The sequence below is a fragment of the Dermacentor silvarum genome, chromosome 1, assembly GCF_013339745.2.
Source record: "Dermacentor silvarum isolate Dsil-2018 chromosome 1, BIME_Dsil_1.4, whole genome shotgun sequence".
In the NCBI taxonomy this organism is placed as follows: domain Eukaryota; kingdom Metazoa; phylum Arthropoda; class Arachnida; order Ixodida; family Ixodidae; genus Dermacentor; species Dermacentor silvarum.
The window spans coordinates 385,797,080-385,811,601 of record NC_051154.1 but is presented as its reverse complement, the minus strand read 5'-3'; the positions used below and the strand labels follow the sequence as shown (position 1 = coordinate 385,811,601).

Below are 14,522 nucleotides of genomic sequence, written 5' to 3'. Positions count from 1 at the left end.
TTGGATGCAGCGGTAAAAGCGAGGCCTCTTTAGACAGTGAATTCTTGTCGCTGATGCCCACTTTAGATAACGAAACCAGGTCACGCCTTGAAATGCCAATTAGCTTAATTGAAATAGAAAGAGCAATAGATGATTTAAGTGAAGGTAAAGCGCCTGGTCCAGACGGACTTGGGGCTGCTTTTTACAAGGCATTTAAGCATGAACTCTCGAGGGCTCTTTTTCAGCTCTTTACTGAGGCGTAGGAAATAAACGAAGCACCACCATCCTTTAGAAGGTCGGATATTGTACTGATACCAAAAAATGACGATCCAGTGAAGCTTTTATCTGAGTGCTTACTGTCCTATAAGCCTCACTAATGTCGATTACAAGGTGTTCATGAAGGTGCTAGCAAAGAGATTGCAGACTGTAATAAAGTTAATCGTAGGTCCTCACCAAACGTGCGGCATAAAGGGCGGAACAATAGGAACGAACATTCACACAGCAAGGAGCATGCTCAAATGCTGTGATGCATGGGACAGACAAGTCGCGATGTTACAACTAGATCTCGAGAAGGCTTTTGATCGTGTTGTTCATGACGTACTTTTTCCGTATTGGAACACGTAAATGTTGGGAATATTGTCTTAGATGGTGTGAAAATGTATAGAAATTGTGAGGCTAACATTGTAATTAACAAAGAAGTCACCGAAAGTTTTCAAATTGCCAGGAGCGTCCGTCAAGGGTGTCCAAACTCCCCATTGTTGTTTGCTATTTATTTAGAGCCTTTTTGTTTTAGCATAATTCACAATAACAAAGTACGAGGTTTTAAGCTTATGATGGCGGAGATCAAATTTTTGTCTTATGCTGATGATATTGCCGTTTTTTGTGAAGATAGGGAAAGTATTAGCGAAGCTGTGAAAGTAGCCGACAAGTACTGCATATGGTCCGGTAGTGCAATAAATTGGGATAAGTGTGTAGGTTTGTGGCATGGCACCTGGGAGGCAATGCCAGACTTCTATGAAAATGTCAGATGGCGGACCGTGCCGACCAAGTATCTCGGTGTGCCACTGGAGCGATATAAAGATCCCAATGAATACTGGAAGGATGAAACAAAAGTGTTGAAGGAGAAAACAAATAAGTGGGGAGGGAAAAACTTCTCGGTATTCACACGGTCAACAGTCTGCAATATGTTCTTAGCGGCGAAAGTTTGGTACGTGCTTCAGGTGCTGTGCATGAATAGGTTAAACATTCAGAAGATACAGAGTTTTTGCCACTTTTGTTTGGGGCTCCCAATGGGAACGTACGAGTCGTACAAATCTTTTTCGACCAGTGAAAGCTGGTGGGCTGGGATTAGCCCATTTGTTTTTAAGGCAGATTGTGTCACGGTTTATTTTCTTACGCGATCAGAGTCATCCGTTCTTGCGCACTATGTTACAAGTTAGATTATGCTGTTATTTACCAGAGTTCATAGTGTCTTCTTCTTCTGCAGGGCGTACTGGTATACGTGGTTATCTACGCGAAGTAGTGTTGGAGTTCAATATACTAAAAGTTCGTTTTTCTCTGCAGTACTTGTGCGAAGTAAAAAAAAAGCGGGTCTATAAAGATCTTATCGACGTAATGATGCTAGTACCCATGTATCGAACGATGTATGGAATCGGACACGGAAAAGATGTTTTTAAGCGAATCAAACGAATGCCAGTACGCCCATCAGCCAAGACCTTTTTTTTTCAACTACACACAGGTACATTGCCAGTGAAACCATGGTTGCAGGAAAAGGGACTATTTGTTCCTTGGAGTATTAATTGTCTTTTATGCCGTAAGCTGGAGAGTATAGATCACATCTTTTTGGACTGTTGGGATTCTGTATTTCACTGGGACATCCTGCAGCGAACATTAAAGAAAGATCTCCCTATAACACCATACGGAATTCGTTTTTTGCCGGTTCAGTGTGAAAGTGACATACCGTATGATATGTTTATGTTGTTGAGCATGCACGCAATATGGAAGACGCGTATGGCAGTGAGGCATGCGGATGTAAACGCACGCCCAGCTAGGGAATGCATTATAGAAAGTATAGCATACACGAGGGATGTATATTGTGCAGGCGAAGATCCGCCGGAATGGTTACCCGTTCTCAATGACCTCATCTCATTAAAGCACTTTTAATCATCCCACGCCAAGCAAAGCGTGCTTGACGTTATTGTAACATTATTCCTTGTCATTATTTCTGTACCGTGTTTTGTCCTTCTGTTGTGCTTTGTACATAATGTACCTTCAAGCGAATTAAAGAAAAAGAAGCCGAAATAGCTCAGTTGGGAGAGCGTTAGACTGAAGATCTAAAGGTCCCTGGTTCGATCCCGGGTTTCGGCATGTTCATCGTGGTTTCTTTTTTTTCAACTGCCGTACATAAAAAAAACACGTCGGGAGTCATACTGCATTGTAAGCTTTTCGGTCATTGCCACATCGCCGCCACTGTTAGACGAAGAGAGCGTTGCGGAAAGCAAGTGCTGGAGTGAATCTATTTAAATAAGGGTTGCGCATACTGGGAATACGTTAAATTGCACTGTCATGGGGATGAAACAATCGCAGTGCGCGGCACGGCGTCGATATTCGTTGTGCCGAAATAGCTCAGTTGCCTCGGGTGGAATTATTACTGACGATGAGACAATTTTAGCGTGTACGCGTCCGCACAAGTTGAGCGGTCGTATTTAACGAATATTGTGATTGTGATTCTGTTTTGTTATTCTCTGTAAATTTATATATTTCTGTGTGTGCCAAAGACCGGCAATAAAGAAAAAAAAAGAAATAGCTCAGTTGGGAGAGCGTTAGACTGAAGATCTAAAGGTTCCTGGTTCGATCCCGGGTTTCAGCATGTTCATCGTGGTTTCTTTGTTTTTCAACTGCCGTACATAAAAAAAACACGTCGGTAGTCATACTGCATTGTAAGCTTTTCGGTCAGTGCCACATCGCCGCCACTGTTAGACGAAGAGAGCGTTGCGGAAAGCAAGTGCTGGAGTGAATCTATTTAAATAAGGGTTGCGCATACTGCGAATACGTTAAATTGCACTGTCATGGGGATGAAACAATCGCATTGCGCGGCACGGCGTCCATATTCGTTGTGCCGAAATAGCTCAGTTGGGAGAGCGTTAGACTGAAGATCTAAAGGTCCCTGGTTCGATCGCGGGTTTCGGCATGTTAATCGTGGTTTCTTTTTTTTTTCAACTGCCGTACATAAAAAAAAACACGTCGGGAGTCACACTGCATTGTAAGCTTTTCGGTCAGTGCCACATCGCCGCCACTGTTAGACGAAGAGAGCGTTGCTGAAAGCAAGTGCTGGAGTGAATCTATTTAAATAAGGGTTGCGCATACTGCGAATACGTTAAATTGCACTGTCATGGGGATGAAACAATCGCATTGCGCGGCACGGCGTCCATATTCGTTGTGCCGAAATAGCTCAGTTGGGAGAGCGTTAGACTGAAGATCTAAAGGTCCCTGGTTCGATCGCGGGTTTCGGCATGTTAATCGTGGTTTCTTTTTTTTTTTCAACTGCCGTACATAAAAAAAAACACGTCGGGAGTCACACTGCATTGTAAGCTTTTCGGTCAGTGCCACATCGCCGCCACTGTTAGACGAAGAGAGCGTTGCTGAAAGCAAGTGCTGGAGTGAATCTATTTAAGTAAGGGTTGCGCATACTGCGAATACGTTAAATTGCACTGTCATGGGGATGAAACAATCGCATTGCGCGGCACGGCGTCGATATTCGTTGTGCCGAAATAGCTCAGGGATTCCATTTCCTGCTTTCGAGCGATACGGTCACGGAATGTCGCGCTCCGTCGGAGCGGTATCAGCGGCCCCAGCGGGTCGCGGGAACAGGTTTTTTGCTGCTTCTGAAGATTACCAAGTTATTCTGCCGAACCTGCCAACAGGAAAAATTTTGCTAAACACAGTGTTTATGCATGCTGAGGTTACTGCTAGACCCTACAGAGTGGAAGACTTCAGGGACACATTGCTTCATCTTGGTGTGCTGGCCGACGTTATCACGTTAGGGGCGTACCAGATGAACCACGTCTGGGCTATCACCCTCAAGGATGCTGCGGCTACGGAGAAACTACTTGCTGCGAAGGACGTGAAGGTTAAAGAACACAAGTGCCTGATAGTCGACCCTAATGACCGAGGTATTCGCTTCAAGATTCACTGGCTGCTCCACGGTGTTGCTGACGAGGATGTGCGTGCCGCGCTATCGCCGTACGGGAAGGTGGTCGACGTGTCAAAGGGAAAAGTGGCGTGCGCATGGCGTTCTCGACAAGGGCTCTACGACCCGTACGGTTACCTTGAAGTTGGGGCCGGGTTTCAAGATCGACGACATACCGCACCAAATCAAGGTGGCCGGTGAACCTGCGCTAATTGTTGTACCAGGCAGGGCCCCACTTTGCCTCCGTTGCAAATCTAGTGGGTATATACGCAGAGACTGCCAGGTGCCACGTTGTGAGCTTTGCCTACGGTATGGCCATGAGGACTCCCAATGTGCGAAAAGCTACGCAAGTGCTGCAGGATCCTTGAGGGGTGATGACACGTCAGAGCATCTCATGGACGAAGCTGATGCCGAAGAAACGGCGGGAGGTCAAACCTCAAGCGTCGAGGCGTCTTCTGGGCCAACCACGCTAGACGGGGCAGACAACAGCAAGCCTTCCGAAGAAGAGTTCCCACCCCTCTCCCAAGGAACGGATGTGAAAGCTGAGTCTAACAAGAACACCGAGGACGCTACCGAAGACGCCGAGGCGGACAAGTCCGCCTGTATGGACGTCACGGAAGCACCAAGCTCTGGTGTGGCAGCAAAGCGGGCTCACGAGGATACCAACGAGACAACGGCGAACTCCGACGGCGAAGGGCAACCACCAACCAAGGCGGCTATCGTTCGGCGGCCCTCACTGAGACCTCGTCCGAACGTGGCCACCGGTAAAAGTGTGGCGGCAACGCCGCCTACAGCGCCAACGTAGCGTAAGATCTGCCATGGCACGACGCCCTGGCATGCGGCTTTTTGCTGAGAGAACCACCACGATTTCCAGCCTTTCTTCATAGTCACTATGGCTTCTATTCCTAAATCGCTACGTATCGCGACGATTAACGTCCGAGGGCTTGCGTCTAAACGAAAACAGAGTCAGCTGTACCAATTGGTGACCGAGTTTGACCTCGACATTGTGGCGGTACAGGAAACTAAAGTTGATGGTGAAGTAGAGACTGGGAACATGGTTCGACGTTTTACGTTGTCTTATGACGCTGTGGTTAGCCATGCTGTAGGGAAGTCAGCAGGTTGTTGCCTTCTTTTGCGCCAGAGCTTGGGCTTATCAATACAAGCGACATTAAGTTGTGACTCAGGGAGGCTCATCATCTGCGATTTTCTTTTTGCCGCTAAGGAGTGGCGTATGATTTGTGTGTATGCACCTAACAATGCGGAAGAGAGGCGAACCTTTTTCGAGCGTGTTAATCAATACTGTCACTGCCAGAAACTTGTCATTATTGCCGGTGATTTCAACTGTGTGCTTTCTGCATCACATAAAACTAGCAGACGAGATTTTAATGACATAAGCACTGTTATTCTTAGAGAAATTGTGAATGATGGTTGTATGGAAGATGTAGGGCAATGTTTGGAAGGTACGCGAACCGTTCAATTTACTCATTTTCAAGGATTGAGTCATGCCCGATTGGATAGAATATATGCGTCTTTGGATATTATACCTTTGTGTCAGCAGTATCATGTTACGCCAGTCTCCTTTAGTGATCACTGCTTAGTTTATTTTACTATAGCAAGTCGAGAAGACTCAAGGAATAATTTTAATTGGCAGTTATGGAAACTGAATTGTAAGCTGATGAATGACGATGTTTTTGTGAAGCAAGTAGCTGATTTATTAAAAAACTCAAGGAAAACAACAAAATTCCTTGGGGAGAAAGATGGGAATCGTTAAGGAATCAGGTTAAAATAAAAGCACTGGAACGTTCAAGTGCAGTAGCTAGAGAAGCAAGGTTTCAAGAAAAAACACTACGCACGAACCTTCAACTGCTACTTAATCAAGAATCGCTCAGACCGGGTGAATTTATGGACGATATACGAGTGGTGAAGCGCAAGCTGGAGCTTATCGATACCGAACGGTACCGTGGTGCCTTAATACGCGCATGAGCTGAAAGGCTGATAAGCGGAGAATCGCCGGCGAAAAGAGCGTTGGGGGCGGAAAAATGGCATGCGCGAAGGCAGCAAATAGTAGAAATTGAACGTGCAGGTGTGATCGCTAAGGATACTGACGAAATTATTAGAACGTTTTCGGCGTACTATCGTGCGTTGTTTTCTCGCAGCGTAGTTGATATAGACCTTTTCAAACGTGAGTTTGTTTCCTTGATGACACGGTTGGACGATGTTACAAGAGAAGCTTTGGAGCAGCCCATCACAAATGAAGAGGTGGATTTTGCGATAGAAAACATGAACTTAGGGAAATCGCCGGGTCCAGACGGCCTTGGTGCAGCGTTTTATAAAACATTTAATGGAACAGTCTCTCCAATTCTAACGCGTATTTATAACGAAGCTTACGAGCTTAAGTCGCTACCTCCATCTTTTGTTACTGCGCATACGATTCTTATACCTAAATCTGATGATACAGTAAAATTACGAAATGTAACTGCCTATCGACCCATCAGCTTGACCAACAGTGATTATAAAGTCTTCATGAAAGTGTTAGCTAAGATATTACAAACTGTTATCTCGGAAATTGTAGGGAAGCATCAGACATGCGGCATTAAAGGGCGCTCCATCACTACGAACACTCACGTGGCACGTTCTATTCTGGAATGTTGTGATGTTACGGGTGCTGGAGTAGCCATGCTACAGATAGACTTCGAGAAGGCGTTTGATAGGGTTCCCCATGACGCTCTCTTGTGTGTACTAGACCATGTAAACGTAGGCCATGTTATTAGAGAACGCGTCGCGATGGCGTACAGCTCGTGCACGACGCAGTTAATAGTGAATAAAGTGGTTGATGAGCGCATACCAGTGCTACAATCTCTGCGCCAGGGGTGCCCAATATCAGCATTGCTGTTTTGTTTGTACATCTAATCCTTTTGTCTACATGTTATTGCAAGCGAGCATATACGTGGGTTCAAACTGCAACAGGTAGAAGTGAGGTTGCTGGCCTATGCCGACGACATTGCCGCTTTTTGTACGGATTATGACAGTGTTCTGCATGTTATTAAAACTGTGGAAAGTTTTTGTCTTTCAAGTGGAAGCTGCGTGAACTGGGGAAAGTCACTGGGGTTTTGGCACGGCTATTGGCCGTCTAAGCCACACACTTTCGCGAATTTAAGATTCGTGACCACTCCTGTTAAATATTTGGGAGTGCCCTTAGAAAATTATCAGGACAGCGAACCTTACTGGCGCAACGAAATTGGCAACTTACGCGAGAAAACCAATAACTGGAATGGCTGGAATCTGTCAGTCTTTGCAAGAGCGACAGTATGCAACTTATTTTCATAAGTAAGTTGTGGTATGTAATGCAAGTGATACATTGTTCAAGAATGAATGTCCAGAAACTTCACAGAATATTTGCAGTGTTCGTTTGGGGCTCCTCATGGGAGCGAACAAGCAGAACCAATTTGTTTAGGCGAGTCCCTGATGGCGGGTTGGCGTTAGGCCATTTGTATCTACGTCAAATAGTTAATCGGTTTATGTTCTCCAGAGACGTAAAAGATCCCTTCCTTCGAACATTGTGCCAGGTTCGGTTGGGTAATGCCCTACCAGATCTTGTTGTCTCAACGGATCGCATCCACGGATGCATTCGGGGTTATTTGAAAGAGGTTGTTATGTCCACCCGTTTTTTGTGTGTGCGGTTTTCTACAAACTATTAAGTGATGTGGGTCGGAAAAAGTTATACAGGGACCTGTGTGATGTGGTGTTACCTGTGCCGCTATATAGATCATTGTACAGTAGCTCAAGAGGAAAGGATGTGCTTAAGCGTGTCAAGAAAATGATGGTACCACCAGGCGTCAAAACATTTTTCTTTCGTTTACACACCAGGACACTGACCGTCAAGACGTGGATGGCGGAAAGGGGACTTTTTGTGCCCTGGGGAGTACACTGCCAAATATGTAAGCGAGACAAAACTATTGACCATGTGTTTTTAGTGTTGGGACGCGGTATTCCTGTGGGACATTCTACAGAGGACCCTTAAGAAAGATTTTCCGCTGCACCCTCAAGGAATCCGATTCTTGGCTATCGATAACAAAGATGGAGTACCTTATGATTTAATTATGCTCATTGTATTGCACAGTGTCTGGAGATGTCGCATGGCCGTCCGAAATGCAGATGTTGACGCCAGAGCAGCTCGCCAATACTTCAAAGAAAGCATTCACAGATATGTAGAAGAACAGAAAGCACGAATACCTGTGCCACACTGGCTGCCTTGTGTAGAATTGCTTTTGAATATGAAATTTATTTAGAATTACTTTCTCCAAGACAGGAGAATCCTTTTAGCATTTGACTATTTTTATATATTTCAGTCCTGTATTTATTGTAACTGGCAATAAAGAAAAAAAAAGCCGAAATAGCTCAGTTGGGAGAGCGTTAGACTGAAGATCTAAAGGTCCCTGGTTTGATCCCGGGTTTCGGCATGGTTCATCGTGGTTTCTTTTTTTTTCAACTGCCGTACATAAAAAAACACGTCGGGAGTCATACTGCATTGTAAGCTTTTCGGTCATTGCCACATCGCCGCCACTATTAGACGAAGAGAGCGCTGCGGAAAGCAAGTGCTGGAGTGAATCTATTTAAATAAGGGTTGCGCATACTGCGAATACGTTAAATTGCACTGTCATGGGGATGAAACAATCGCATTGCGCGGCACGGCGTCGATATTCGTTGTGCCGAAATAGCTTAGTTGGGAGAGCGTTAGACTGAAAATCTAAAGGTCCCTGGTTCGATCCCGGGTTTCGGCATGTTCATCGTGGTTTCTTTTTTTTTCAACTGCCGTACATAAAAAAAAACACGTCGGGAGCCATACGGCATTGTAAGCTTTTCGGTCAGTGCCACATCGCCGCCACTGTTAGACGAAGAGAGCGTTGCGGAAAGCAAGTGCTGGAGTGAATCTATTTAAATAAGGGTTGCGCATACTGCGAATACGTTAAATTGCACTGTCATGGGGATGAAACAATCGCATTGCGCGGCACGGCGTCGATATTCGTTGTGCCGAAATAGCTCAGTGACAAGACTTCCGGCCGCGAAAGCCTACGGACGTGTCTATCATGAGCTCCGTTGGAGCGGATGTAGCGGCCCAGTTAAGTCGCGGTACCAGGAATGAAGTGTCGCAGGATTATGCAGTCATTTTGCCCCCTCTGCCAACTGGGTATCTTGTTCAAAATAATGTTTTTCTACATGCTGATATAAAAGGAAGACCGTACCGTGCAGAAGATTTCCGTGAACCACTGTTTCAACGTGTCCCGCCCACCGAAGTTCTTGCGCTTGGCGCCTATCAAATGAACCATGTGTGGGCGGTTACCTGAAAGACCGCTGAAGGCGCGAAGAAGTTTTTGGTTGATCCGGAATTGACGGTGAAGGGCCGGCGGTGCATCGTAATTGATCCAAGCCACCGCGACGTCCGTGTGAAGCTTGACTGGTTGCTCTACCACGTACGCGAAGAAGATGTGCGAAATGCGCTGAGCCCCTACGGAACGGTCATGGAAATAGGACTGGATAAATGGCGAATTGACGGCTACAGCCAGCAGAGCACCATGACACGTACAGTTGTGGTGCGACTGAAGGCCGACGTAACGTTGGACGATTTACCACATCAGCTGCGTGTTGGAGGCGAGCTCGCCCTTGTCGTGGTGCCCGGAAGAGCACCAAGGTGTTTGCGCTGCCAGCGAATTGGCCACATCAGAAAGGATTGCCGCGTCCCGCGATGCAACGTCTGCAAACGCTTTGGCCATACCGTAGAAAACTGCTCGAGGACGTATGCATCAGCTGCCATGACCACGTTGAGCACGAAGAAATCCGAGCTCACCATGGACGAAGCCGAAGCAGAAGAATGTGTGAGTCCAGCAGCAATTTCAGGGGCACAAGAGACAAGCACCCAAGAAAATGAGCCACCGAAAACTGAGGAATGTTTGAAAATCACTGCACATTTGCAAATTCCAGTTCAAGCGAAGACGAAGAGTACGGACTCCAATGTCACCGAGGATGCCACAATAAAACAAGTGCAAACACTGAGGCAGCGGAAGTTCACCAAAAGCCTCCCGAAGAGGATTTCATGGATTGCCGTGAAGCAGAAGAAAATAGTGCGGTGATAAAGAGACCACGAGACGACGGCGGTGAAGAGTCAAAGGACGCCAGCAGCAGTGAACCTCCGGCGAAAGCGGCAACCAGTCGCCGGCCGCGGCCCACTGCAAAGCCAAACGTCAAGGAGGGGGAGGAGAGGGCGGCTGAGCCGCCCACTTGACAACACAGCTAACGCACTACGTGTGTACCCGAAAATCGGGGCACACCTTGTTTTTGGTGAGCGTATCCTTTTTTAAAGAAAAAAATGGCTATTAGACTTGAGAGAGCAGTTCGTTTCGCCACTCTAAATGTGCGCGGGTTAGCTGCTAGAAGACGTCACTACCAATTAAGCAGACTGTTTGCAGAACACGATTTAGATGTGATTGCCGTGCAAGAAACTAAAGTAGAGAGGCAGGAGGAAACTGATCGAATGGTTCTGCCTTTTCGCACCACGTAAAATATTTGTGTATCACATTCCAATGGCTTGTCGGGAGGGTGTGCCATTTTCGTAAAAACATCTATTGGTGCTGTAGAGACAAATATAAGAAGCAGTAATAGCGGACGATTCGTAGTATGTGATTTCTCGCTACTGAATTTTGAATGGCGCGTGATTTGCTTGTATGCCCCGAACCGCGAGAACGAAAGGAAAGCTTTCTTTCAAGAAATTTGTGGATTTCTTGATTGTAGTAGACAAGTGATATTTATGGGTGACTTTAACTGTGTGCGCAATATCCCGGCCGCGGCGGCCGCATTTCGATGGAGGCGAAATGCAAAAACGCCCGTGTGCTTGCGTTGTAGTGCACGTTAAAGAACCCCAGGTGGTCGAAATTATTCCGGAGCCCTCCACTACGGCGTGCCTCATAATCAGAACTGGTTTTGGCACGTAAAACCCCAGAAAGAAGAACTGTGTGCGCAATGAAGGACCGCTCCAAGCGTGTAAATATCCGCGATCAAAGCGCGTTGATTTTGAGTGAACTGATTGCAGAGAATGGACTAGAAGATGTGGCCCTCTGCATGTCTAATGGCAGGGCCCAGTTCACATATTTTCAGGGTCAAAGTCACGCGCGTTTAGATAGAGCCTACATTCCACTTGACCTTGTGATGTGCTGTGATGAATACTTGGTTACACCAGTGTCGTTTAGCGACCACTGTTTGGTGAGATTCACGCTTGGAAAGAAGGAAAAAACGACAAAGTTCAACTGGAACCTTTGGAAGTTAAATCATAGCATTCTTAAAGATGAAACGTTTTCTAAAAAAGTAACAGAAGCGTTAACGATGATGTATGAAGATGAAAAAGATGACTGGGAAGAACGGTGGGAAACTTTCAAACAAAACGTTAAACTAAGTGCTATAGAACGAACGACGAAGCTTAATTTTGAGAAGAAACAAGGTGAGAAGAATTTGCAGTTGCAACTGCAAGCACTTTTAAAGAGAATGCGAAACCGGGCACGTTCACCGAGGAAATCAAAAATACAAAAAACAAGCTCGAATTTTTAGATAAAGAGAAATACAGAGGTGCTATTATTAGGTGAAGAACAGAAAAAGCTTTGGATGGGCGAGACACCTACAAAACGGGCACTAGGTGATGAAAAGCAATATGCAGAAAGAAAAGAAGTTAAGGAAATAGTGTACAATGGCACATTGACGAAAGAAAAAAGTCAGATAAGGGAAGCATTTGTTGAACACTATCGCGAATTGCTTGGAAAGCGTTTGTCGATGGCGAGTGGATTTAGTGACGAATTCCTTTCTTTCGTGCCCAAGTTTGACGATGAAACGCAAAAAAGTTTGGAGGCTTCTATCAGCGTACAGGAGATTAAAAAAGCTATTGATGACTTAAGCACTGGAAAGACGCCTGGTCCAGATGGAATAGGAGCAGAATTCTATAAAATGTTTAAAGAGAAGATCGCACACGCGCTGTTCGAAGTTATCGAATATGGTTACAAAAAGAAAAGACTACCACGCTCGTTCACTGAGGCGCACACTGTTTGAATCCCCAAAACAGATGATAGCACCAAACTCCGGTCTGTGCCGTCGTATCGGCCTATTACCCTATTGAACACGGATTACAGAATTTTCATGAAGGTGTTGGCCAGGAGACTGCAGAATGTCATTCAAAACATTGTAGGACCGCACCAGACATGTGGCATAAGAGGTCGTAGCAATACGACAAATATACACATAGTAAGAAGTGTCTTAGAGATTTGTGATGACTTTGGAGACCGAATAGCAATGATGCAATTAGATCTACAGAAAGCTTTTGACCGTGTTTCCCATGAAGTGTTGTTCAGTGTGTTGGAACATGTGCAAGTAGGAAGTGTGCTTCTTTATGGATTAAAGATGGCATACTCGCGGTGCGTAACACGCCTGGTAGTTAATAGGGTGCTCAGTGAAGAAATTGAGATACTCAGTTCTATCAGACAAGGATGTCCGGCATCAGCCTTACTTTTTGCCATGTACCTAAAACACTTGTGTTTATCAATTATTCATAATTCAAATTGTGCATGGATTTAGATTACAGAACACCGAAGTAAAGATTCTAGCATATGCCGATGACGTGGCTGTACTCTGTCAAGATAGGCAGAGCATATGTGAAGTTGTCCACACGGTCAAACAATTTTGTTCCATGACAGGTAGTATGATTAACTGGGACAAAACAACTGCATTTTGGTATGGTAATTGGGATATGAGACCTGATGTATACGTAAATGTAAGATGGGAAACCCGCCCACTAAAGTACCTTGGGGTACCACTTCAGATCTATCGTGACAACAACGAGTACTGGAAAGACGAAGCAGAAACAACCCGACAAAAAACAAACGCCTGGGGAGGGCGTGAACTCTCTATTTTTGCACGGGCGTCTGTATGCAACCTATTTTTGACATCCAAAATATGGTATGTGTGCCAAGTCCTTTGTATGTCACGCATGAATGTGCAGAAATTTCACAGGATTTTTGCTGTGTTTGTATGGAAATCGACGTTGGAGCGAACAAGTCGCTCAAATTTGTTCCTATCGGCCCGAAACGGAGGTTTGGGTTTGTGTCACTTGTTTATTAGGCAACTTGTGTCTCGCTTTATTTTTCTTCGCGACCAAAGAAACGAATTTTTGCAAAGTGTAATAAAATTAAGACTCTGCTCCCACGTTCCAGAATTTGTTGTGTCGTCGAATAACATGTACCAATATGTGTCAGGGTATCTACGTGAAGTTGTACAATCTTTTAATTTTCTCAAAGTACGTTTTTCACTAGAGTACTTGTCCTCTGTAAAACGGAAAAGACTTTACAAAGACCTCATTGAATGCTTGTTACCAACGCCGCGATACAGATCTTTATTCAATGTCGGACCCGGACAGGACGTGTTAAGAAGGGTTAAAAGGTTGAACGTAAAACCGGGAGCAAAAACTTTCTTCTTTAAACTTCACTCTGGGACGCTCCCAGTAAAGCAGTGGTTAGCCGATAAAGGCCTCTACGTCCCATGGACGACGAATTGTCTATTGTGTAAGAAGCCCGAAACTGTGGAACACGTGTTTATTTACTGCTGGGACGCCGTCTTCCATTGGGACATCCTTCAGCGCACATTGAAAAAAGACCTACCCATCACAAGTTACGGCATTCGTTTTCTGTGCGTGGACAATGAAGACGGAGTCCCATACGACATGTTTATGTTAATAGGACTACACAGCATATGGCAGACGAGAATGGCGGTCCGTAATGCAGACCCCCACACACGTCCTGTAAGGGAAAACTTCATCGCGAACATAGATTGCGTACGCGAATTGTACAAAGCGCAACCAGAGCCTCCTGACTGGTTACCTCTGTTGGATGAATTATGTAACTTGAAGAAATTTTAATGTGAATACACCGGACCAAGGCTCGGTCCACGTGTTCATTTTACCTTTCATGTTTCTGTGTTCTTATGCCCTGTAAAAAGAAAACAGGTAATAAATAAAAAAAAGCCGAAATAGCTCAGTTGGGAGAGCGTTAGACTGAAGATCTAAAGGTCCCTGGTTCGATCCCGGGTTTCGGCATGTTCATCGTGGTTTCTTTTTTTTTCAACTGCCGTACATAAAAAACACGTCGGGAGTCATACTGCATTGTAAGCTTTTCGGTCATTGCCACATCGCCGCCACTGTTCGACGAAGGGAGCGTTGCGGAAAGGTAGTGCTGGAGTGAATCTATTTAAATAAAGGTTGCGCATACTGCGAATACGTTAAATTGCACTGTCATGGGGATGAAACGATCGCATTGTGCTGCACGGC

The 14,522-nt window shown here is 45.4% G+C and overlaps 6 non-coding genes and 1 pseudogene across 6 annotated transcripts; all 7 read left to right on the top strand.

Moving 5' to 3' along the window:
• Positions 1–2,273: 2,273 nt before the first annotated feature.
• Trnaf-gaa (transfer RNA phenylalanine (anticodon GAA)) lies at positions 2,274–2,346 on the top strand. The gene has a single exon. It is a non-coding gene; the product is annotated as a tRNA-Phe (tRNA).
• A 750-nt stretch (positions 2,347–3,096) lies between these two features.
• Trnaf-gaa (transfer RNA phenylalanine (anticodon GAA)) lies at positions 3,097–3,169 on the top strand. The gene has a single exon. It is a non-coding gene; the product is annotated as a tRNA-Phe (tRNA).
• A 250-nt stretch (positions 3,170–3,419) lies between these two features.
• On the top strand, positions 3,420–3,492 carry Trnaf-gaa (transfer RNA phenylalanine (anticodon GAA)). Its single transcript has one exon. It is a non-coding gene; the product is annotated as a tRNA-Phe (tRNA).
• Positions 3,493–8,555: 5,063 nt separating this feature from the next.
• On the top strand, positions 8,556–8,628 carry Trnaf-gaa (transfer RNA phenylalanine (anticodon GAA)). Its single transcript has one exon. It is a non-coding gene; the product is annotated as a tRNA-Phe (tRNA).
• Positions 8,629–8,876: 248 nt separating this feature from the next.
• Trnaf-gaa (transfer RNA phenylalanine (anticodon GAA)) lies at positions 8,877–8,949 on the top strand. The gene has a single exon. It is a non-coding gene; the product is annotated as a tRNA-Phe (tRNA).
• Positions 8,950–9,255: 306 nt separating this feature from the next.
• On the top strand, positions 9,256–10,296 carry LOC119446113 (uncharacterized; annotated as a pseudogene).
• Positions 10,297–14,218: 3,922 nt separating this feature from the next.
• Positions 14,219–14,291, top strand: Trnaf-gaa (transfer RNA phenylalanine (anticodon GAA)). The gene has a single exon. It is a non-coding gene; the product is annotated as a tRNA-Phe (tRNA).
• Positions 14,292–14,522: the final 231 nt, after the last annotated feature.